We start from the raw sequence: 22,588 nt of genomic DNA, 5'->3' as shown, positions 1-22,588 counted from the left end.
ATGACATTTTCAGGCTAAGTGATTTCCGCGTAAGTATCAGATAGGTTCGTTTTATAATGAGAGATTCGTGCATAATAGTCACAGAGCATCTTCGAATTTGTCTAAATAATTGAGATTGAATATAAAAGAATAAACAACTGGACATGTGATGCAAAGTAAACAACAATCTCTACTATATTTAAAATAAAAAAACAGTGTAGATACTTTTATAACACACTGGACAACATCACTCTTACGAGATCTGTTACTTTTTTAACATTATCATCTCTCACTATGGATATCCATTGAACTATACATGTCGATAACTAAGCAAAGTCAATTCAAAATATTCTCAATTTTACTCATAAGCCTATACGATACGATATGGCTGGTCATTCTCGCACAAATAAAAAGCCTGAAACATCTAAGTTATTATCTACTTTGCGAGTTTGGGGCATTGCTGTCATTGAATTATTTCTATACGATGTAAAAAGTTACAGCAACATCCGAGTAGACAAAGTAGATACAAACTTCTCTAGAACAAAGATGCAAATGCATCTAGAACAAGACAATTCAGTGGCTTTGTGATGTTCATGTCAAAACTAAATAAAAATTGACGAAGCGAAAATTATTTAAATTTTCAATATCAGTAAAATAAGGTAAAGGCGGTAGGTGGTGATGACTAGCTGCCTTCCTTCTAGTCTTACACTACTAAATTAGGGACAGCTAGCACAGATAGCCCTCCAGTAGCTTTCTGCATGGCCCGGCATGGCCAAGTGTGTTAAGGCGTGCGACTCGTAATCTGACGCATCCCCGTCGCGCCAAACATGCTCGCCCTCCCAGCCGTGGGGGCGTTATAATGTGACAGTCAATCCCACTATTCGCTGGTAAAAGAGTAGCCCAAGAGTTGGCGGTGGGTGGTGATGACTAGCTGCCTTCCATCTAGTCTTACACTGCTAAATTAGGGACGGCTAGTGCAGATAGCCCTCGAGTAGCTTTTGTGCAAAATTCAAAAACAAACAAAGACAAAATTACGTTTAAAAAACAAAAAGTTAAAACATTGATAATTTTGTAATACTGATTTTAATGAAATTGTTTCAATCTCTTGTATTTTTAACCCAATTTTATGTGATGTGTCAGTAAAAAAACTAATAAGCTTACTTATCTTACTTTAGTACCTAATGTCGGGCCTGTTTAACATTTGGAAGGGTGACCATCAGGAAATACCAGGCGATGATAGCCTATTATGTTCTTGCGTCCCCCACCAGTGCAAGATCGGTATATCTGCAGACTTACAATGCTAGAATTCGTGTTTCAGTACCTGTAGTGGTCAAAGCCCAGATAGCCCACTATACAGCTTTGTGGTTAATTACAAGCAAATCAATCCCCTGTAGCAATGAAAATATATCACAGTAATAGCCTTTTGTTAATGATTTGATAAAAATAACCTTTAATGTAGAAAATATACATGTTTACATACACACACACATATATATATATATTTTTCTAGCAACAATGATGACGTGCATAGAAACTTTTACAAATACTGCCTGTGTATGTGTGTGTATATATATATATATATATAAATGCAATTTAAGTGTATATATGAGACCTATAAATTAAAGTAAGGAAAAGAAAAATGCCTAATATACACTTAAATTGATATATATATATATATACACACACGTACACACTCGGTTTACCAATAACATGTCAAGATCTAGCTCATCATCATCTTTACTTCAGTAACAAGTTCTCTAGAATTGCTATCAGGGATTTATTATCATCTTAAGCTTTGGGAATGCTCTCTTTGTATAAGCTAGCCTGATCTGTAGATGTTACACTTTTTCCGTCTGCACTGGAAGTGTTGCCCTCTACTGCACCTTATCTTCGTCTGTTGCAGAAAGCCCAAGTTTCGTTTCAGTTGGTGGCCATTTCTCTTATAATGTAGGCTAGTTCGGTTCATAAAAAAACTTAAGTGGTTACGTTAAAAGTTTTACCCACAACCTCCCCTGAGCCTGCTCCCCGTGATAGTTGCTTAGTGGGGCACTGGAAGATGCTGAGATATAGATTCTTATCCTTTTCTTCATTTATACTCCTGCCCTCGAAGTTGAGGTTTTCTCATTAACCTCAAACATTCAATGAGATATTGCAGATATTCTTGGCGACCCCTGAGTCAGATGATTCATATGCAACTGTAGCTATAGTGATAGTAGAGGAGATTTTGGCAGCCAGAATTGCCAGGAAACATGTCCTGTATCTGGTTTCCTCATATCTGGCTCTTGAGAATATTCAATCTTTGGAGAGATTTTCTTAGGTTTAAGGCAATAACACATCTAGGGCCATCCTTGGTAAGTGATGGCGCACCCTCCAAAGAAACATCTGACTAGCAATCCCCATTCATTCTTATGTCAACCACTGGATTTTCTTTTAGTGGCATCAGAAAAGGTAGAATAGGAAGCTGCTGGGCCACCTGCAGACTGGAATCATCTACCATCGCAAAAGGTATGACCACTGTAGTTTACTGTGGCTGAACCCATAAATTAAAGTTTATTGTTTACCAGTGTTCCGGACATGAGGAAACTTGACAGTTCTTGTTGGGTTAACCCTGAAGTTTCTAAGGTATTAGTATCTCTTGTGATTGGAAAGTGTCCCATGATTACTAAGTGCATGGGTGTACCAACAGCATTTCAGTTGTTGATTTCTGCTGATGAAATGATAATTACACGATATAGTGTATACCTAACTGAAGTTATCAAGAATTTTATGTCATCACCTCAAAATGCAAGGGTCACGATATCCTTTCAGCCATTGGTTCTCGACCAAATAAATGTCCTAGCTGTGGATATTGGAAATTATGGCGTCCTTTCTTTCAATTATTGATTGATCAATTTACTGATTGTTCCAGCTTATTTTTAAGTAGCTATCATCTGATATCTGGAGTATATTTCATCTAGTGAAATTATGCTTGAGAACTTGGGAAACTATGGTTACAAAGCCATTTTAATCTTTGGTGGCAGACCATATTGACTGTCGTAGTTTACGGTAGTCAAATGGTAACCAATAATCTGGTGCATGCATTGCACCTGTCAGTACCACCTAATAGCTTAGAGAACAAGGAACACTACTTCCTTTCAGTCATTGGTTTCTCAACCTAATGCTTGTCATAGCACATGCAGCTGATTCACCTCACCCATATCAGAAGCCAAACCAACAGTAAGTGTTGTCTTTTGCCTTTATTCCCAGCAGTTAGTCGTCTTGCTCATCCTGGACAGTCAGATAAGTATCTTCAGATTTTTCTTCAATTGGTAAGACTCGAGACAGCATCTTCGTTCTCCTCCAACTTGTTCATTTCATCCTTAAATTTCTGATTAAGCTAGTTAACCAGTGTACTTTAAATGGACACCAATTTATTGCAGTATAAGGAAGAAACCAGTCGAGCTAAATTCAAGTTATTTCGATGACTTTGACATGTACCACAATCAGGCCACAATTTCCATAGTGATACGTCCATTATATTACCACTTTGTCATAGCACTTATGTCCTGGAACAGTCTGTTCTGTTTCCTGTTGATAAACCCACATGTATTTTGTTCAGTGAACAATCTGTAGATCCCTGCTGCATTGCTCTTCACACCATCATTATGTATGGCAAGTATTTGTTCAAACCAGTTTGATCAAGATTAACAAATGTCAAGGCATCTGCTTGGTAGTCTCTATTACCCATTCTGCCAAACGATCACATTGGTGGTAGTAAAGTGTACATACATTTTCCCATATCCAACACATTATACAACAAATAGTTGATTGTTGAAATTGGCTTCCTTATCCATTTAGCTTTCTTCTTGTTCTCTACTAACAAATCAACTATGAGCTACTCCAATATATCCCCTAACGGATAAGGATCGACCAAATCTATGAAATAATGGATAGCAATGAGTATTTACTCATGTCTTCACTCATTCTCCAAGAAAAGACCGGCGATACCCAAGACTATTCACAATAGAAGTAACTAAACAGAACAGTTGGAGAAGCATAGAATTGTGATATATAGTAATGGAACAGCAGACCTTTCTGCAGTTGTAACTGACTATACAAATGCCATATGATATGTGTCCGTGCAATGATCTTCTATTTGTGTTGTTTGGGTTTTACTTTGCTACATTACAAAAAATGCCACACTATATAGGCTATCTCCGAGTGTCATCAACTAAACAATATTCACACATGACGCATAATATTAAAAACCCTTGCCATAGTGTACCCTGAGAACCACTGGCTGCAGCGAAGTTCGAGAAACATAGACCGGTGATTCATAGCAATGGTGCAGCACAGTTGCAACTAACCACAAACATGTCATTGGCGATACGTCTGTGCATATACTTCTCTATTGGTTTTTGTTTGTTACTTACTTTGCTTTCCTTCCGGACTCCTTTGTTTACTCTTTCCAGAGCACCTAACGTGTTAATCTTGATATCCATCAAACCATTAAACTTCCTACCCAATGGATTTCCTTTGCATTAGCAGAAATTACTTTTTAAACTCACACATTGTGTCCAGGATTAGAGTATTCTACGAATGGACAAGGTATTGCCATAAGACTAATTAGTCTATTTGCATTTCTTTGTAGTGGATATGTGCACTGCACTATAACAAAGCCATATTTTTGCAACATTGCTACCCAACATGTTACCACTACTTCCAAATTTTAAAGCTCATTAGCCACTATCAATGAAACATGGTCAGTCCAAAGGCAGCCACTATCATACTAGTAGAAGTGATAGTGCTTTATGAAAACCATACCTGCAAGCAGTTTTCTTCGTTGTACTGTATTTGCATTTGATAGCTATAAGTATATGATTGCACGTTATTCTCTGTACCGCAACTACAATAACATCATTGAAATTGTGTTGACACTGTTATTAGTATACAACAGGAGCTTGCAGCCTTGCTATGAATATGTTAGCACTGGAGCATCCACTAAAGCACTCTACGGGGATTGGAATACTGGGTCACATTTTTCATTTTTCTCAATGTGCATTTTGCTTTTTACGAAAGCAAACAATGATGATGTTATCTTGATTGGCTAAGTTCATCCAGCTAATAATGCCTATATACAACCATTCCAGTGTACATAATTACCAAACAATGTGACCTCATTTCTCGTCAGTCAGTTGACAGTCGGAGCTAATGTTTCCTACTTTCTGGAGAGAAAACAATTAATTTCATGCATGGCTTCTATAACTGCATTAAAAGGGTACCAACACAATATACTTCAACTGCAGTAAACCATGGAACACTACCTGTATGTATAGATAAAACATTATTCCCTTTACTACATAGATTCATACAGTCAACTGTTCCTGGATTTAACTCGTCTGGTATATGGTATCTTTCCTGTGTTGTATCACATCAGCTGTTACACAGGAGAAAGTGGCAGATAATTTATATCGTACACCCATTCTGAGTGTATCAATACTAGATCGAAGGTTGGATCTGACTATCTTCATAATGTTAACGACATTTTCTGGACAGTTATAAAGTTACCTCTTTTCTATTGACTCGTCTACCATATTTTATTAGGAAATTTAGTATTCACTTAGAGAACTTGATATATTGTAAGATCTACTAGTGTTCTAGCTGCTCTTCTTTTGACTCAGAACACAATATTTAATCCTTTTTTCTTCAAAAGTATACAAACTCCAACCAGCCTTGAAAGATTTGGGCTAACCACTAAATTCCATTTTGCAAGCAATCTGTTATGCTCACTCTAACCATTATGGCTAGATCCGAATTGGGATCTATTATTTTTCCAGAACTTTGTGATAGCATTGCTGCTTGTTGTCCTGAATTTACTGAACTATCAAGCACTATCAATAACCTTGCTTGCTCAGCTAAAATCAATAGCTCTACTGTCTTTGCTGATCAGCAAAGTATGTAAAGCCCATCTGTCAGTGCAATACCAGTTTACAAGTGAAGCAGATTATTTGCTGCTCCTCTTCTGGAAAATGTCCAGGTTCCAGAAACAATGGCATTGGTTGTGGAATGTACCCAACAAATTGACTTATACAACTTTATCCATTCACTACAAACCAGTGTTGTGGTATTGCGGTGCTGTTATGCGTGAGCAGCTGGTTGGTACAATCCTTGCTACAATTCTAATGTGAACTGTTGGCATATCTGAGAATGTTGTTCTAGGCTGACACTGGAGGCTTTTTCTTCTCTAACAATCATTCTATAGTTACAACTTCTTATAACGTAATAACTGATACTGTCTTTGTTAAGGTGAGAATATTTTTCACATCCACGTGATGCTTCCTGGCTTCATATAGAAGTTCCTAGACAAAAGTGTCCAAAAATACCCTCTTCACCTACTGTTGTCATCGCAGGATTTGTAAATTGCTCATATAGGCCGCTGTGTTCTTGGTTCTAGTCCTCTCTCGAGCCTTGAGCTTGGTTAAATGGATATTCCATATTCTCTTCAAGGTTGACCTGGATAACAAAACTTGGAGACGACTGTATTCTAGACCCCCTGCTGTCCTTCTGCCAGTTGTTTGATATTAACGTTTGAGAGAATAAGCCAAATAAACTTACACGGCTTTTAGGAAACAAATATTCTGTGCAACTGGGTAAAACCATCGAGCTTCTATTTTGTTTAGAAAACAGTCCAATGTTCCATCAAAAGCTTGTTTAGAAGCTCCTTATTTGATTGGGAAGAGCATGTAGTCACACAATATGAAATACATTATATCTTTCTGTTGCCATGAAAATGTGTGAGATCATGCAAGGAGAGGGGTATGATGGAGTCTCTATGTCTGTCCCACCACAAACACCAGGCATTTAAATACATATGACATCTGCCAAAGTGAAAATGCCATCGATAACATGTTTCCTAACAATCCGAAATGTGCTACACAATTTGATAAAACCACAGATGTTGCAAATTTATCTCAGCTGTTGGTATTTACTGTTAAGAAGAGAAAGCTACTACGTTAACATTTCAACATTCAAAAATGAATTTCATCTTATCCATAGCTCCGGCTCATCCTTCACAGTAAATTGATGAGTAAACTAAAACCGTTTGCTTTATTTTCTTTATCATTTGAAGTCTTGTTTTATATTTATACAAAGTGCGGGATTGTCCTATAATACACAAGTTTAGAAGGAAAAGAGCACAAGTGTGTAAGAGAAAAACAGAGACCAAAGTAATTAAAACGAAGCAATCCCAAAACTGCGTAGTGTTCACTTATTAAAAGGTAGTACATGAAACTTAACTTGCCATAACGAAACGATAATTCAACGTACCTGCAATATAATAATTTAATGAATATCAAGAAATTAACTTTACAGAAATTACTGTGCTGAATATATTTAAATTAATATTAATTAGGAAGTTAAATAACTATGGTATTTTGCTGGAGTGGATTACTGGAGAGTCTCCACAACATTACTATGATGACGCCCAGCATGGACAGGTGGTTAGGGCGCGCAGCTCGTAATCTGAAGCCGTAGGGGTTTTATAATGTAATGGTCAATCCTACATTCGTTGGTTAAAGAGTAGTCCAAGAGTTAGCGGTGGGTAGTGATGACTAGTTACCTTCCCTCTAGTCCTACACGGCTAAATTAGAAATGGCTAGCGCAGATAACCCTCATGCAACTTTGCGCGAAATTAAAAATGACAAACAAACAAACTACTATGACGAGAGATCCTCAAACCTGCAAGTCTACAATCAAAACTGTTTAATCACCCAATTTTTTTCTCAAATAGTCTTTAATGATAATACAGTTTTTTTCGCTTTGTTGAAACTTAATATTTTTGCTTTTGGCTAAAAAACTGAAAACTGAGACAGAATTTTGTTACGACATTTTGTCATTGGTACAGTTCAAAACTAATCATTTCATAATCCGGAAAAAAGAAAATCTGGAACTGATTTGGTTTTATTGTCGTTTTATAACATTTTTGTAACCATCCCTAACTCTAAACTGAGAAGCTAGAAGTAAGGGAAACTAGTCAACACTACTGGCTGTCATTTTATGCCTACCTGAATAATGGATTTGACATGTATACTTTATATAACTAGATGAATATCCGATTATTAAAAACTACACCTGTGAGCTACTTAAACTTAAATTTTGTAACAAGTATTAATTTATTTTTAATTAAAAGCTGAGAAGAGGCGGCTGAAACCACCTAGTCCTTGGTTCAAAACACAGGGAAAGCTTTCGTGGCAGTTACTTTGAACCCACGCACCCTAAAATTCAAAATCGGAACACTCTAACACTCATGCAACGCTCAAACAATCCAAAGCTATCAGAAACAATTCATAAAAGCTTTCAAATATTCTTATGAACCAATAATTGCATTAAATCGGTATAAGTACCCGCACAACAAGACAGTGTTCGTTCCAGTTTCATATATTGTTAGAGTAATGATTCTTCACCACTGGGTTATCAGAGACTTGTGAAGCGTAACCATAAGTAAATGCATGAAAAGTTTGAGCTATTTGAACAAAGTAACTAATTGTGAAGTAAAATTATGAATATAATGCAACAGAAAGTGACAGGTACAATGACACCCACCAGTGAAAACAAAAATACTCCACTTTCCAACAAGTCTCTTATCATCCGTAAGTAAATACTTACATTTTATTTTAATGTATCATTGTAAATGAATATATTATTTCAGATATACCCTTTTAGGTATAATCCTCAATATCAAGCAAACCTTTGAAAATCGCTGCACTAGAAAAATTTTCAAACAGAATGAAATGGTAGTTTTAGGAAAGATGTCCTCTGCCTTATTAAGCCTGCAATTTTATGAAGAAAATGCACTTCCTTTCTGTACTACATATAAATTTTTGTTAAGATACAACTCCCTAATGGAGAAAATTAATTGCATGCAAATAGTTAGAAAAATTATATAAAACAAGTGAATCATTGGTTGAACATGTGATCACCGAAATGACCACTCTGAAGCTAGTATTAGACTTCAGTGAGATGGTTTGGCGTAACCCTAACAGCAAATAAAACTACTAAGAATAGTCACATATTCATCGTTATGTATATAATATTTAACACAATCACAAAACTTACGAGATAGCATTAACTCATGTCTATGTTTCATGAGAGTCAGAATGCAGTCTGCGTGAAAAACCTATTCTAAGTGTATAATATATACGCGGGAATAATTACAACGTTTTGACTCGGGATTTATAAAGAGCGTTTTTACTCAAAACGTCGCTAAGTAAATAAATTACTCACATAGGTTTTAAAGGTGATTTTTATCCAATAGTTTTCCTATTTTACCGCCTTAATGCAGCGAATTAAAACTCTAGTAAGTAACAAAATCGATAGTAAAAGTAAAGAACATGTTATAATTCGTCAAATACTATTTTTTCCTTATTCAGTGCCGATGAGGTTTTTCGCTCAATATTTCGGTTCATGAGGCCAAGTGTGATACAACAGACATAGTAGCTGTCTAGACACTATTTCTGTCATCAACTTTATGACAACTGTTATGGTGTGAACTATGTTATGTAAGTGAATTGTAATTATTATAAATTATTAATTCATTTACAAAACAAACTTTTAAGGTCCTTCATTTATTTCATGACGTTTAATGCCGCGAGCAGCACGAGTATCTTTCCATCGGACAAACGGTTTGTATACTTCGCTTCAAAATAATGGAATGAGGCAGTCCACGCTCCAGTTTACAGCATTACTTTGTTTAAGCCTGGCACTGCTGGCCAGTACCTTTATTATACACATATTATGTGTATACACTTTGTTTAAACAGTATATGTGTGTGTACGTGTGATTCTAATAACAAGCTACCAATATTAATTTGGAGATTTTTTCACAGCTTTAATAAAGTTTCAGTAACGAATTGAGAAGTGTAATTCTTCGCATTGTTATTATTTCTAAACTTCAAAATAAATTAAAGGTTATGTGTTTTACAAAATATTATTAAGAATAAAACACAGGCGAACAAATAGACGTCCGGGACTTCCGTTATACAAGTACTTGGAGGCGTGGTACTGTAAACAGCGTGATTTTAAGGAAGTGTAGAATATCCCATTCCATGAGGTCGACTCTCAAACTGTATGTAGCGAAAGTTAAATAAAAAGTGACATCTTGCGAGTTTCCTTTTTGTCTCTGTCTAGGAAGAGAGTGGTAAGAGACAAGTATACATAGTTGACACACACTGAAACGTACGTGCCTTCTATAAGTATAAATAGTTGGCACACACTGAAACATACGTATCTTCTATAAGTATACGTAGTTGAAACACATTGAAACATACGTGTCTTCTATAAGTATACGTAGTTGACACACATTGAAACATACGTGTCTTCTGTAAGTATACGTAGTTGGCACACTCTGAAACTTACGTGTCTTCTACAAGTAAACGTAGTTGACACACATTAAAATATACGTGTCTTCTATAAGTATACGTAATTGACACACACTGAAAAATATGTATATTCTATAAGTATACGTAGTTGACACAATTGGCAAAGGACAAGCACATCAGCATCCATAAATATATGTTTATATTTATAGCCCAACAATTATGTTATTCGTAAGATCTAAATACAAAATATATCATACCTATTTGTCAGATATACATCAACTGTTAGGGTTGATACTTATCAGCTTTATAGAACGGTAGAGAGAGAAATCATACGATAACAATAAGGGAAAAAAAGCTCATAATTATACGTGATGTAGAAAAGGTTAACATTTTGGAAGGGAACAAATGCGGAAATAGCAACATTGTGGAATTCCTGTCTCTTTCTTATACATGAAATCGAGGGATAAACCAGAGCACAAATCAAATAAAAGTAATTAAGGCAGCTAAGAAAAAGAGATACAGTAAGTAAGTGTGGAGTCTCTACGGTGAAATATACTGTAGGACCAATATAACTGTGGGCTGCCTCTCAGCCAATGATGGTGAAGGTCTATATAAACCTGATGATAAGCTCACTGCTTATAGGTACAAGCAGATTCTTATCCATCGTGTTATTCCTTCTGGAACAACCTATTGGATAGCGATTTATCTTCTAACAAAACAGTCGGTGGTGCAGTGCTAAAATTTATGACGCCAGAGTTCTGCCAAAATTTGTGAGACACGTAAAGTCACCGTTTGGGTAAAGATATCATATTCGAAACTTAGTTTCTGTTTTTATAAGTCCATTTTAAATAAAGAAAATATATGCAACACTAATTATTGGAGACTACTTAGGTTACCAATAAATTGAATTCGCACATATTATCGAGAGAAAACACGCAACTTAACTTCCTTTAAATGGAGAAGCAAGGGAAAAACAACTGACTGTCACGATTCGAAGTTATATTAGCACACCTCATGACATTTACGTAAAGATGATGTCGTCACGTACTTATATTTTGTTCCTACTTATACTTTTTATGGTGCGTTCAAGAGTGAAAGCTAACATTTTCAAAAATGCGAAAGATGACATAATCCCGTATGAGTTATTTCGAATTATAAGAAATAATACAGGAAGCAATTTTTTGCAGAGAGTTAGCGAAAGTAAAAAAATACTAACATTAAAATAAGTTTTAAAATGCATATCGTATTCATTTACTACATTGCTAATTGCATTACAGTATTACAACCTTTTACTTTTATAAGGTGTCGCCAACTTCCTGTATTTCCAATACAAATGGCTCGGCATGGTTAGGTGGGTTAAGGAGTTCGACTCGTAAATTGATGGTCGTGGGTTCGAATCTCGGTCGCACCAAACATGCTCGCCCTTTCAGCCGTGGAGGCGTTATAATGTGACGGTTAACCCTACTATCCGTTGGTAAAAGAGTAGCCCAAGAGATGGCAGTGGGTGATGATGACTAGCTGCCTTCCATCTTGTCTTACACTGCTGAATTAGGGACGGCTAGCGCAAATAGCCCTTGAGTAACTTTGCGCGAAATTCAGAAGAATCAAAACAAACCAATACAAATAACTAAAAAAAAGTGATTTTCGTTATATAATATGTAAATAATAAGGTTTTAAAAATGTATACATTTTAAGCAAACAATATACTTAGTTAGGTTCGGTTGTCGTTAAGCGCAAAGCTACAGTGTAGGCTATCTGTGCCCTGCCCATCACTGTTATCGAAACCCAGATTTTAATGTAGTAAGCTTTCAGACTTGCTGCTGAACTGCCGGATGCAAACACACGCAGTATAATTGTAAGACGAGGCTCAGGTATTTGAATAATGTATTTGTGTATATTAATGGCTATTTTACATATGAAAAAACAAACAAACAAAACAGTCATCATTTTAATGTTCCTGAACAAAAATGGTCACATGATTCCAATCGCCTTCTGAGAGACGTGACAGTGTGTTGGGTAGTCCCAAAAATAGAGAATGATCACAAATAGCCAGTGTTGTCTTAATCTCTATAAGTTTGGTTATAAAACACACTCAATTTTTAGTGTAAGCTTATTTTCATTTACATATTTTTAGTTTTGAAGTTTCAGGATCCAGCTTGAGTTGTAGGTGCACGAGCGAGTCCTCGGTGCAGTATTACACCCCTGAAGACACTAATCACAATCATGTGGTGAAATGACGCCTGGCGGTAAAAATAAAATTGCGGGTTTATGGGCTTATATGAAAATAAAGAAGGTTAAACAAGATTACAGCTTGGTTGAATTAAGAGAAATAAAATAAGACAATTCAAAACGCCCTCTCGCTTTGCTAACTTCATTTATATATATTATTAAACAGAGCACAAAACTAACTAGATTTACATGTTACAAACTACGTACTTCATACTTCATTATTCCCGTATATTTATATATCGTTGTTCATATCAACAGTTTAGTTTTAAAGCCCAGATGAAAACACGCAGTGGTTTAGATAAAGAAACCAAAATACGCTTTTTGAATATCAAAACGAAGGTAAATTTTAATAAATATCGAGCTTGTCGTACAGTGAATCTAAGCATTTACAAATCCTTCGTCCAATAAGGGCTCTCATTCGGACCAATAAAAGATAGTTGGCGACTAGCATTACGTTAATAATACAGCTTAGAAAGTGCGTTATATTAACTAAGGTAAAATCCGCACATTAAGGTTGAGAAAACGCATTTTCGTTCTTGTTTCTTTATACACTTCAAAGTTGAATTATACAGAGATGAAGAAAACTATTTACTGCTTTAATACCAATTTTACATAAAGACGAAGAACGGTCGTTGCTGTACGGTGTAATTTCTTGATCTACAGCATATAAAAAGATTTTTAATTTGACATGCCCGTTTCTTTTTAAATTTGAATTTCGAGATTTATGACTATTACATATCGATTATGGTGATTATAACTGTTGCTCATAAATTGTTTTCTTTATTAGTTTGATTGAAAAATGAAATAGAAACCACTTTTAATGTTTGCTTCTAAAGTCACTTTGTTTTAATTCGTCCTTCATTTGAGGTAAGATTAATTCACAACTAAATACAAAGATTCTACATCCAAGTAGCAGTAGAAGCCCCTAGAAAGTTACCAAACGATAGCTTGGAAGACATTGAAAAACATTTATTCATAACACAGAAGTTACGTGAAACAAAATATGTAAGCGTATATCCAGTTCAAAGTTGGTCCTTTTTAGAATATCTTGTTTACAAATAATCTTATATAAATAAATATATTTGCGTGTGCAGCTGTAAACCTATAAGTTTGTTTCAGTAAGCTGTTTTATTAATGTTAAGGAAGTCAATCTAAATATTCAAAGTTCTTATAGTATTCCATAACACACACACATTTTTTTTTTTAAATTTTACCTAATAGATCAGACGCAATAACAATAAATATCCTGTGCACAAGGAGAGTCTGGACCATGAAAATATTCCAGTTTCAGGGAACCCTTGTTTGAGATCTTTTGGCAATTCAGTACAAGCAACTGCAGCAAGTGTTCTTGTAAATATAAAAAGACTTGTCCTGTGTTTGTATATGAGACTGACCATTGTAAATGAATGTAAGAAACGGAAGAATTATATATATATATATATATACACACACACACACACACACAACTATATAAATATATACACATATCAGATCCCAAGGCGTTTTTATTTTTAAAAACCAAGAATTTCATTAAAATATAAATTGATTTATTCCAAATATTCTCTTCACGTATAAGAACATAAAATATCTTAATAGTATTACAATTAGTTATTAATAAAATAAATCACTTAGGGCCATACATACACCATCCTAATATTTAAAATATATGTCTTACTTCTCCGTAACTCTGTTGGTTTTTCTTACAGTCCTGAAAATACAAGATTATCACGCTGACACTCACAGCTCATGGCAATAGTTACATACATACGATTATTTGGTGAAATGTATTGACAGAAGGACTGTTTATGTCTACGAAACTGAGGTTCGTTTATTTGTGTGTGTGAAAGCCCTTCCGTGTAAACTGATTTTTGAAGTAATAGAAAATGTACGAACGAAGGTTAAAATATAGCATCAAACTTACATCCTGTAAATTTAATTTACTACAAGTTCACCCTTATTCGTTTGTGTGCACTTAGTTGTATGAGTGTATCTAAAGAAATGAAAATCTTCCAGAATTCTTCCTCGTATTTTCTAAATATTATCTTCAAAACTAAAAGCAAGTGCGTAAGTTACGCACATAGATAAATAATAAATATGCATATATATTACTAGATGCACTTTTGCAGGGAACCTGAAAGTGTTATGTTTCAAGATTAAGTAAAACCAAACTTAAGAATAACAAATATTTTTATTTCTTGCTTTTAAAGTTCATATGTCATGCAGTCTTGTAACCTTCGGAGCACATAATTCTTCTCGTGATTCATGGTATGTGCACGTTTTACTGATGTTACTACAGTACAAACAGTAACGTTAAGCGGCCATTATGTAACGTCACTCTACTGTCCGACTGACAACTAACAAACTACCTTGCAGTGGTGCGACTGATTAAAACAGATGACCCCTTCAGACGACCTACGGCCCTTTTCGTGGAAATTAGTCACTGCGATAACATAATAAATGCATGTTATCTTTCGTGGCTAACTGATATTAAGACAAATTAGCCACATGGCTAAGATCTTTTTGACATTAGTACTAATCTTACAGTACACTAAATAAACTAGAAAATTTAATCTCTTGTAGTTTTTGCTAAATTTGTACTTTAAAAAAAATCCTTCACAGTAGTTGGACAGAAGGAAAGAAGGTATAATATTTTGTCCGCTTTTGACTAGTTTCAATGAATCGAGAACACCCTACCAAGTTTATGTTCTTTTGAAATTTCTGCAGTCTAGACCCCCTCCGAGTGCGTGATCTTCGTAGCTCGAACGACCACCCATCTGAACCCTATTCTTTAATGTTACATTTTTGCGTAATACTTATTTATATACTTCCTTTAACGTACAGTACACGTTGCCTGTATTGTGTGACGAGTATAATAAGAATGTTAAATTTCACTTTGAAACATGCTATTCGACTGTTTGTTATTTTTATTATTGTTTATTTTATTTTCTTTCAAATTACTTTATACGTTTTTCACTGACTTTCTTTTCTGCATGTTTCACATTGATAAATATAAGCTTACAGATGCATCTCTCTCGCTCCTTCTCAAGCATAGTGTAGCCATAAATTATTTGCTTGATTTTAATGTCCTATATATTATGTCAGAAAAACCTGCATCTTTAAATAAAAATAACCATCATAAAGGGCGCGATTTTGTCCTATGGTAAAGCTCCAGATTTCTAGCTTTCGGGCCTGTTTCGAATCCGTGCAATACCACAAATATTCTAAGTATTTTAAGCTTTATAAGAGTGGCAGTCGATACCTTAACGTTGGTGTTGAGTGGAAGAATGCCGTTAATTCTGTGTATTCCCTCTGATTAATAGTTAAAAATTAAGGACGATGACAGCCTTAGTGTACGAAATGCATATACAAGCAGCATAAAATTAAACCCGACAGATGACAATACTGCTGAATAAATTAAAATAACAGAGTTTGATAGGTTTGTTTATTTTTTTGAATTTCGTGCAAAGCTACACGAGGGCCATCTGCACTAGTCATCCCTAATTTAATAGTGTAAGACTAGAGGGAAAGCAGCCAGTCATCACCCCCCACCGCCAACTCTTGGGCTACTCTTTTACCAGCAAATAGTAGAATTGACCGTCACATTATAACGCTCCCACGGCTGGAAGAGCAAGCATGTTTGGCGTGACGGGGATTCGAATCCGCAACCCTCAGATTACGAGTCGGAGTTTGATAGGAAGAAATGTAAGGTGAATTTATGAGATTTGAGAAAAAGTTTCCACATAATATTTTGCGTTATCCAAAAGTACAAAAAAGTCGTTGAGAAAACAAATAAGGGTTTCACAAGTCCAAATAGTATTTTCATAATAGAAAAATTGATTACCTGAGGGAATATGATAAACAAAATATGTATAGCACAATAAACTACATTACATAAAAAACTAGAACTTTATCAACTTTCGGAACTATTCACATCTGTTTCATCATTTTCTGATTTTTATGAACTGTATACTTTAATGACCAAAAAATAAATTAATGAAAGAATTTGAGGATCCATGGTTCATGACCCGTTTCCGCAAAAGTGAGCTCTGCACTTTGGAACGGTCAAGACAATATTTTACGAGAATAGCCAAAAAGATAGCGATGGATGCTATTATCTCATAGCCTTATATATAAGTTATCATTTAAGAATTACTGTCATAGATAACCCGTATGTAGCTTTGCAAGAATTTTCGAAACAAACCATATAAAAAATTATAGAAGTTCATAACGAATGATATGTTTTAGGCAAGAGTATATAGTCACGTTGTTTACACTGCTTCACAGACAATGTTAAAACCATAAGTTTATTAATGAAATATTGTAATATCTCGCAACAAATTTAACTGTCCCGTAGAATTGTGCGAGAAAAAAAGAAGAAACCGGTAGAGGAAATTAATTATTATGAAGTCAAAATCACAAGTTTAGGCTAGAACTTCTGAAATATGCGTTGTACAAATATATAGTGTGAATAATATATTAACAAACATTTCTAGCTACTAAAAGGGCCTTATTATAAATACAACCAATGTAGATATATAATATCAAAATAAAAATAATGAAGGTAAGATGTTTTGACGTTCTCGTTATTTCAGTGACTATAGTTCGTGCAACGTAGATATTGCTAACGTCATATTTAATATGTTTACCATGACAGATGAGAAAAGTCTATGAATTATAGAAAATACATAATACTTTCATCGTTGTATGCAAAGTTCACGTTAATTAGTGTCTTTATTGCTCACGTTGTCAAATAAAATAATGAACTACGCATTCAGCCCTCAAGCGGACTGCAGCTAAGCACCAATTAGTCATTCGGTGAACTTCGTGATAATCATAAGCAATTTTAGTTACGTGACGTCGCTCATTGGACGCTGCTATTCCTCTCCGCTATTTTACTGAAATTATAAACTTTTTGAAAGCAAAAATAATATAAAACCTTTCAAACTATGTACTACACTTTTCGATTTCGAAAGTTACCGTCGTAACGAAACTAAATCCCTCTTATATCACATTTAAATGAAGGTCGCAGAAATAGAAATAATTTTAAATAACTTTAAACCTCATGCTGTTACTATTGAAGAACGAAAAATAAAATATATTTAAATAGAGCCCCATTCTTAACAAAAAAGTTTTGAAATGTTTAAAATATTTAATCGCTGTTAGATGATAAAGAATAAATTTCTACAAATTTTCAAAACACAGCTTTTTATATCTACAACCTTTTAAAAGCATATTTTCACTGCTATTATACAGAAAAAAATACTTTAATGAAATTCACAAATAATAAACTTTCTTAAATACTGCCATTTATAATATCTAAATTTATATGTTCACCACTGTTAAAATAACAGAAAATACCAAAAAATACATTTAAATGATGATTAAAAACAACAAGCTCTTAGACGTTTATTTTTATAGCCTTCTGAATGCATATTTTCAAAGTTATCAAACGAAAAAAAATGCACTTAAATGAATGTCTTAAACAACAAACATTTTGTAACTTTTCACCTAAAACACTTTAAATGATGGATTTGTTTAATTAAGTGAAACAGTCATTCCATTGCTGCTAACCAGCTGCAGAAGTTTTCATATTAGGAATGGCAACAGAAAGCAATATAAAGTTACTAGGACTTCATAATGATAAAAACACATTCTGTTTGGGTTGGACAAAAACATATTTAGCTTGAGTTAAAATCATGTGTTTCTTATCAGATATTTCTAGTTTTATAATGGGATTATTGTTATTCTTTTCGTCCAAATATTCTACAAGTTGAAACAGATATTTGTTTATTATAAACCTTAAAACCACACAATGGGTCATGTTAGCTATAGCCACAGCTGATATCGAAACCCGATACTGAGCGCTGAATACTCTCCGAATTTCCTCCAACAAAGAGCGCAGTAACCCCTGTTGACAGTAATGTTTAGACTAAATTGTCTGTCCGAACACAAATACGGAGAACCACCACTAATGAGAAAGCACATGTGATCAAAGATGACTCCTTTATCTAAAAACGTTATCTGCCCTAAAAGACCCATGATTTACAACTTTAAGGAAAACAAAAGTATTTATTATTCAACACACACACACATATATATACGCGTCTATAGGTTTCACATAACACAATGAATGGATACATGGGGTGAATAAATACACACGGTGCTATTTTATAACTTAAGAACTTGTTGATTGTGTGACGTCAGGATGACAAATATCTGAGTTGTCACTACTCTATTCCTCATTGTCTTTGTACGTCTCTAACATGCAAGCAGATACAATTTTTAGTACGACTAAAGCAAGCAAAACAGTTACCGATACAAATACGCTTGACAAATGTTGTTCATTTGACAACAGAAAACAATAACAAAATAACAAGCATGGTTATTCTAATGTTTTATTCACAGCGTCTGTTTGTTTCTTGCTACATTCTATAAGATAATTGTTGCTACCATAAACTAGTTTTTTTTTATGTTTAGCATGAGAATCTTCACTTATTAATTGATTTACTATTTTCCTACTCATTCACCCTTAACTGAATAAGTTCGTTTGCCGATTAGGAAGCAAAATCTCTTAAAAACCAGTTTGGTTAAGCTTATTTAGGGACTTCATCAGCTGTATTTTCGACTGGAAATTTTCCTAGTGTAGAAAACCTTGAACTTATATTACCAGAAATTACAAAATGAGCACACATAACAACCTTTCCGACGACCTTTGTTTGTTTGTTTTATGAATTTTGCGCAAAGCTACACGAAGGATATCTGCGCTAGCCGTCCCTAATTTAGCAGTGTAAGAAAGACTAAAAGGAAGGTAGCTAGTCATCACCACCCACCGCCAACTTTTGAGCTACTCTTTTACCAACGAACACTGGAATTGACCGTCACATTATAACGCCCCCACGGCTGAAAGGGCAAGCATGTTTGGTGCGACGGGGATTCGAACCCGCCACCTTCAGATTACGAGTCGAGAGCAACCTGACTTTAAATGCATACTTCTTTCTCAGTTTAAATATATTCCATATCAGATAATTCATTTGTTACTTTTTGTTTTTCTTGTTATTATATATTAGTAATAATTCGTACATAAAAGCTGTGTATGTATTTATGTTTAATTCCAATTGACTGTTATATTACGAACACATAACATGTGGAATAAATCTATTATAAAAATCACGTGCCACAATGGGTTACAACTCATTATTTTTACATTCTTCTTCTTAAAACGGCCCGGCATGGCTAGGTTGGTTAAGGCGTTCGACTCGTAATTCGAGGGTCGCGGGTTTGAATCTCCGTCGCATCACATATGTGCGCTCTTTCAGCCGTGAGAGTATTATAATGTGACGGCCAATCTCACTATTCGTTGGTAAAAGAGTGGCCCAGGAGTTGGCGGTGGGTGGTGATGACTATCTGCCTTCCCTCTAGTCTTACGCTGCTAAATTAGGGATGGCTAGCGCAGAGATCTCTCGTGTAGCTTTGCGCAAAATTAAAAAAACAAAGTAATTTATTTTATTCCTGTTGTAAGATTTGTTATAGACATATTATTACATAAGTGAGTAAAAATACACGTTTAATATTTCTTTGTTATTTTTATTTCTCGTAATAATTAATTTTAAACATTTAAGTAAAAAAAAAAAATCGATAAATGCGCAACCAAACTCCATAACAGTGACTTGAACTCAGGCCTTCTAGCTCCCGAAGCAAGTTCTTATAAGAGAATATTGTTGAAAACCCATAGTGTTCGTTCTTATTTATTTATTTTATTTTAACCTCCTGCTGACATATTATTTTATTTGAAGTTTATACTCTCAAGTGGATAAGAGTCATTGTATTAAATAATTTATTTTAACTGTAGCCCCGTTTGTTTTTAACGTACAAACTTTCGGCTCGATTAGAAGGCTTAGATAATTGCGTGGAAATCTTGTGCGTTAAAAAATCTAAACAAACGTGGTCATAATCCAAATAATTACTTTATACAAGTAAGAGTACTCACGTTAAAAGCCTGAAAAGTTAACTATTATTATTGTCAGTGCCTTATTGGGAAACATTACTCAAACTTCATGACATAAATGTATTCTCATTGATTAACCAGCTTCTGTTTAAAACGAGCTATCTAGTCAAATTAATAAAACGAAAAAAATTATACATACTGGAGGCTCAGGACAAAACCAAATTTTTGTTCTTTACTATTTCAATTTTCAACAACGCTTTCGAAAAAAGAAAACCACAACAATATAGATTTATACCTCCTGAATAATCAATACATGAATTAATGTTTAACGAGAAACCTACTGGGCTTAATAATTACTGAAAAAATAAAGGTTGTTAGAATCTATCTATTTTAAATGTAACTTTTATTTGGTGAGAATTAACATTATGGATCAAAACGTTGTATTGAAATACGAACTTGTCCATTGTAAAAATTATTGTTAGTATTATTTTTAAATTAATCAATGCGTGACTTTCTACATTATCGATGTAAATAACACATTAAAAATCTTATAATACACAACTACATTATGGCTCCTTCGACAGTTATTTAGATCGATAACTGTAGTTGTTTGCGCACTTTTTTTTAGTTGAAACTCGCGTTACAGTTTGACCACTGTGATGTTACTGAGAATGACAACTAAACAACAGCTGACTTCTCAAGTCACCCGCCTAGTTACTCAATTCGTACCATTAGAAAATTTAAGAATTTATCTTATTGTATTTAAATTTGTAAAAGGTTTACCAAGTTTGAGAGTTATCGAGGAAAATAAAAAAAGATAGTAATTCCTGATACCGAAACTTTGTGTTTATTTTATGTTTCAATAATACAGTTAGGCCCTATCTAAACACGCCGAGTATGAATATTAATACATGAGATAGACCCTTTAATAATACTGGTCTTTCTGCCCAAAGTTAGTGTAGTACTGAACTAAAAGCGTTTTAGTCCTTTCAACTTTTAAGTGTCTATATTTATTAATGTAATACGATGCTATATAATACTCACGCTATATCTCTGCGTTGTCGTACCTTCTCAGCTATAAGTGAAACAAATCAAAATTACATACACAATACTCGACTTGATACAGAAACGAAAGAAACTCAAGTATACGTAAAACTGTCACTTCATTTCACTTTACGTTTTAGACGTCTCTCGCTCCGAACAGTAAGACAAACTAAACCTCAATGTCGATAAATTCTCGGAAAGCGCTACAATGTCTGCTTCCAAGCTTATTTGGCAAGCACCCTGATTCTCAGCCAATCAGATTTGGCTAGATTCCAACTGTGTAAAAGGAGGGAAGAAGGGTTTAGGTTTACTGAACAGTAGTTTGAGGAAACATCTGGCCCAGGAGTACGGCTTAAAAGAACTGAATGATCGTATTGTTTCATTAGAAAAAAGTTTTTTCGTTTAACTTTAACCGTGAAAATTCAAATTTGTTGCATAATAAGGACTTAGTGGAACAACTGTAAAACAGAAAAATCAGTTGGCTGTGTTTCTGAAGTGATTGTAGAAATATATAAGCGAAACACTTGTGAATATGAGAATCAAATTAACGAAGTATTCAACGCGAAGATAATTGCACTCACTATTGCAACGAAAACACGCAATTCTACTGTCTGAAGTGATTATAATTTACCGTCAATCAAACTGACAATGTTAAATATCACATAATTTCAAAGTTTAATGACAAATCCCGTATGTTTACTCATTTTAAATGAAAAATAAAAGAATCTGGCTGTACAGTTCTTGTCCAGACGATACAGGGTCGTCTATATTCATCTCTTCTTCCTTTCTCTCATATTTCTCTTTCTAATTTTCCACTTGTTTAATTTCCTTTCATTACTTGTTGTTAACGCATTTTGAGTTTTATTTCTTTCTTTGGCCCGGCATGGCCAGGTGGGTTAAGGCGTTCGGTTCGTAATCTGAGGGCCGCGGGTTCGAATCCCGGTCGCACCAAACATGATCGCCCTTTCAGCCGTGGGGGCGTTATAATGTGACGGTTAATCCCACTCTCCGTTGGTAAAAGAGTAGCCCAAGAGTTG

At 34.6% G+C, this 22,588-nt stretch overlaps 1 protein-coding gene across 2 annotated transcripts in view; it reads right to left on the bottom strand.

Moving 5' to 3' along the window:
- LOC143255678 (cGMP-specific 3',5'-cyclic phosphodiesterase-like) overlaps window positions 1-21,761 on the bottom strand; it is a 103,110-nt gene extending 81,349 nt beyond the window's left edge. For both annotated transcript variants that reach the window (XM_076511726.1, XM_076511727.1), the window contains exon 1: window positions 21,552-21,761. The gene's annotated coding sequence lies outside the window, so the exon portion shown is untranslated. The remainder of the gene's footprint in view (window positions 1-21,551) is intronic.
- Between the last annotated feature and the right edge of the window lie 827 nt (window positions 21,762-22,588).

This window comes from Tachypleus tridentatus, chromosome 7 (genome assembly GCF_004210375.1).
Source record: "Tachypleus tridentatus isolate NWPU-2018 chromosome 7, ASM421037v1, whole genome shotgun sequence".
Classification (NCBI taxonomy): Eukaryota; Metazoa; Arthropoda; class Merostomata; order Xiphosura; family Limulidae; genus Tachypleus; species Tachypleus tridentatus.
This window is presented reverse-complemented; position numbering and strand designations above follow the sequence as displayed.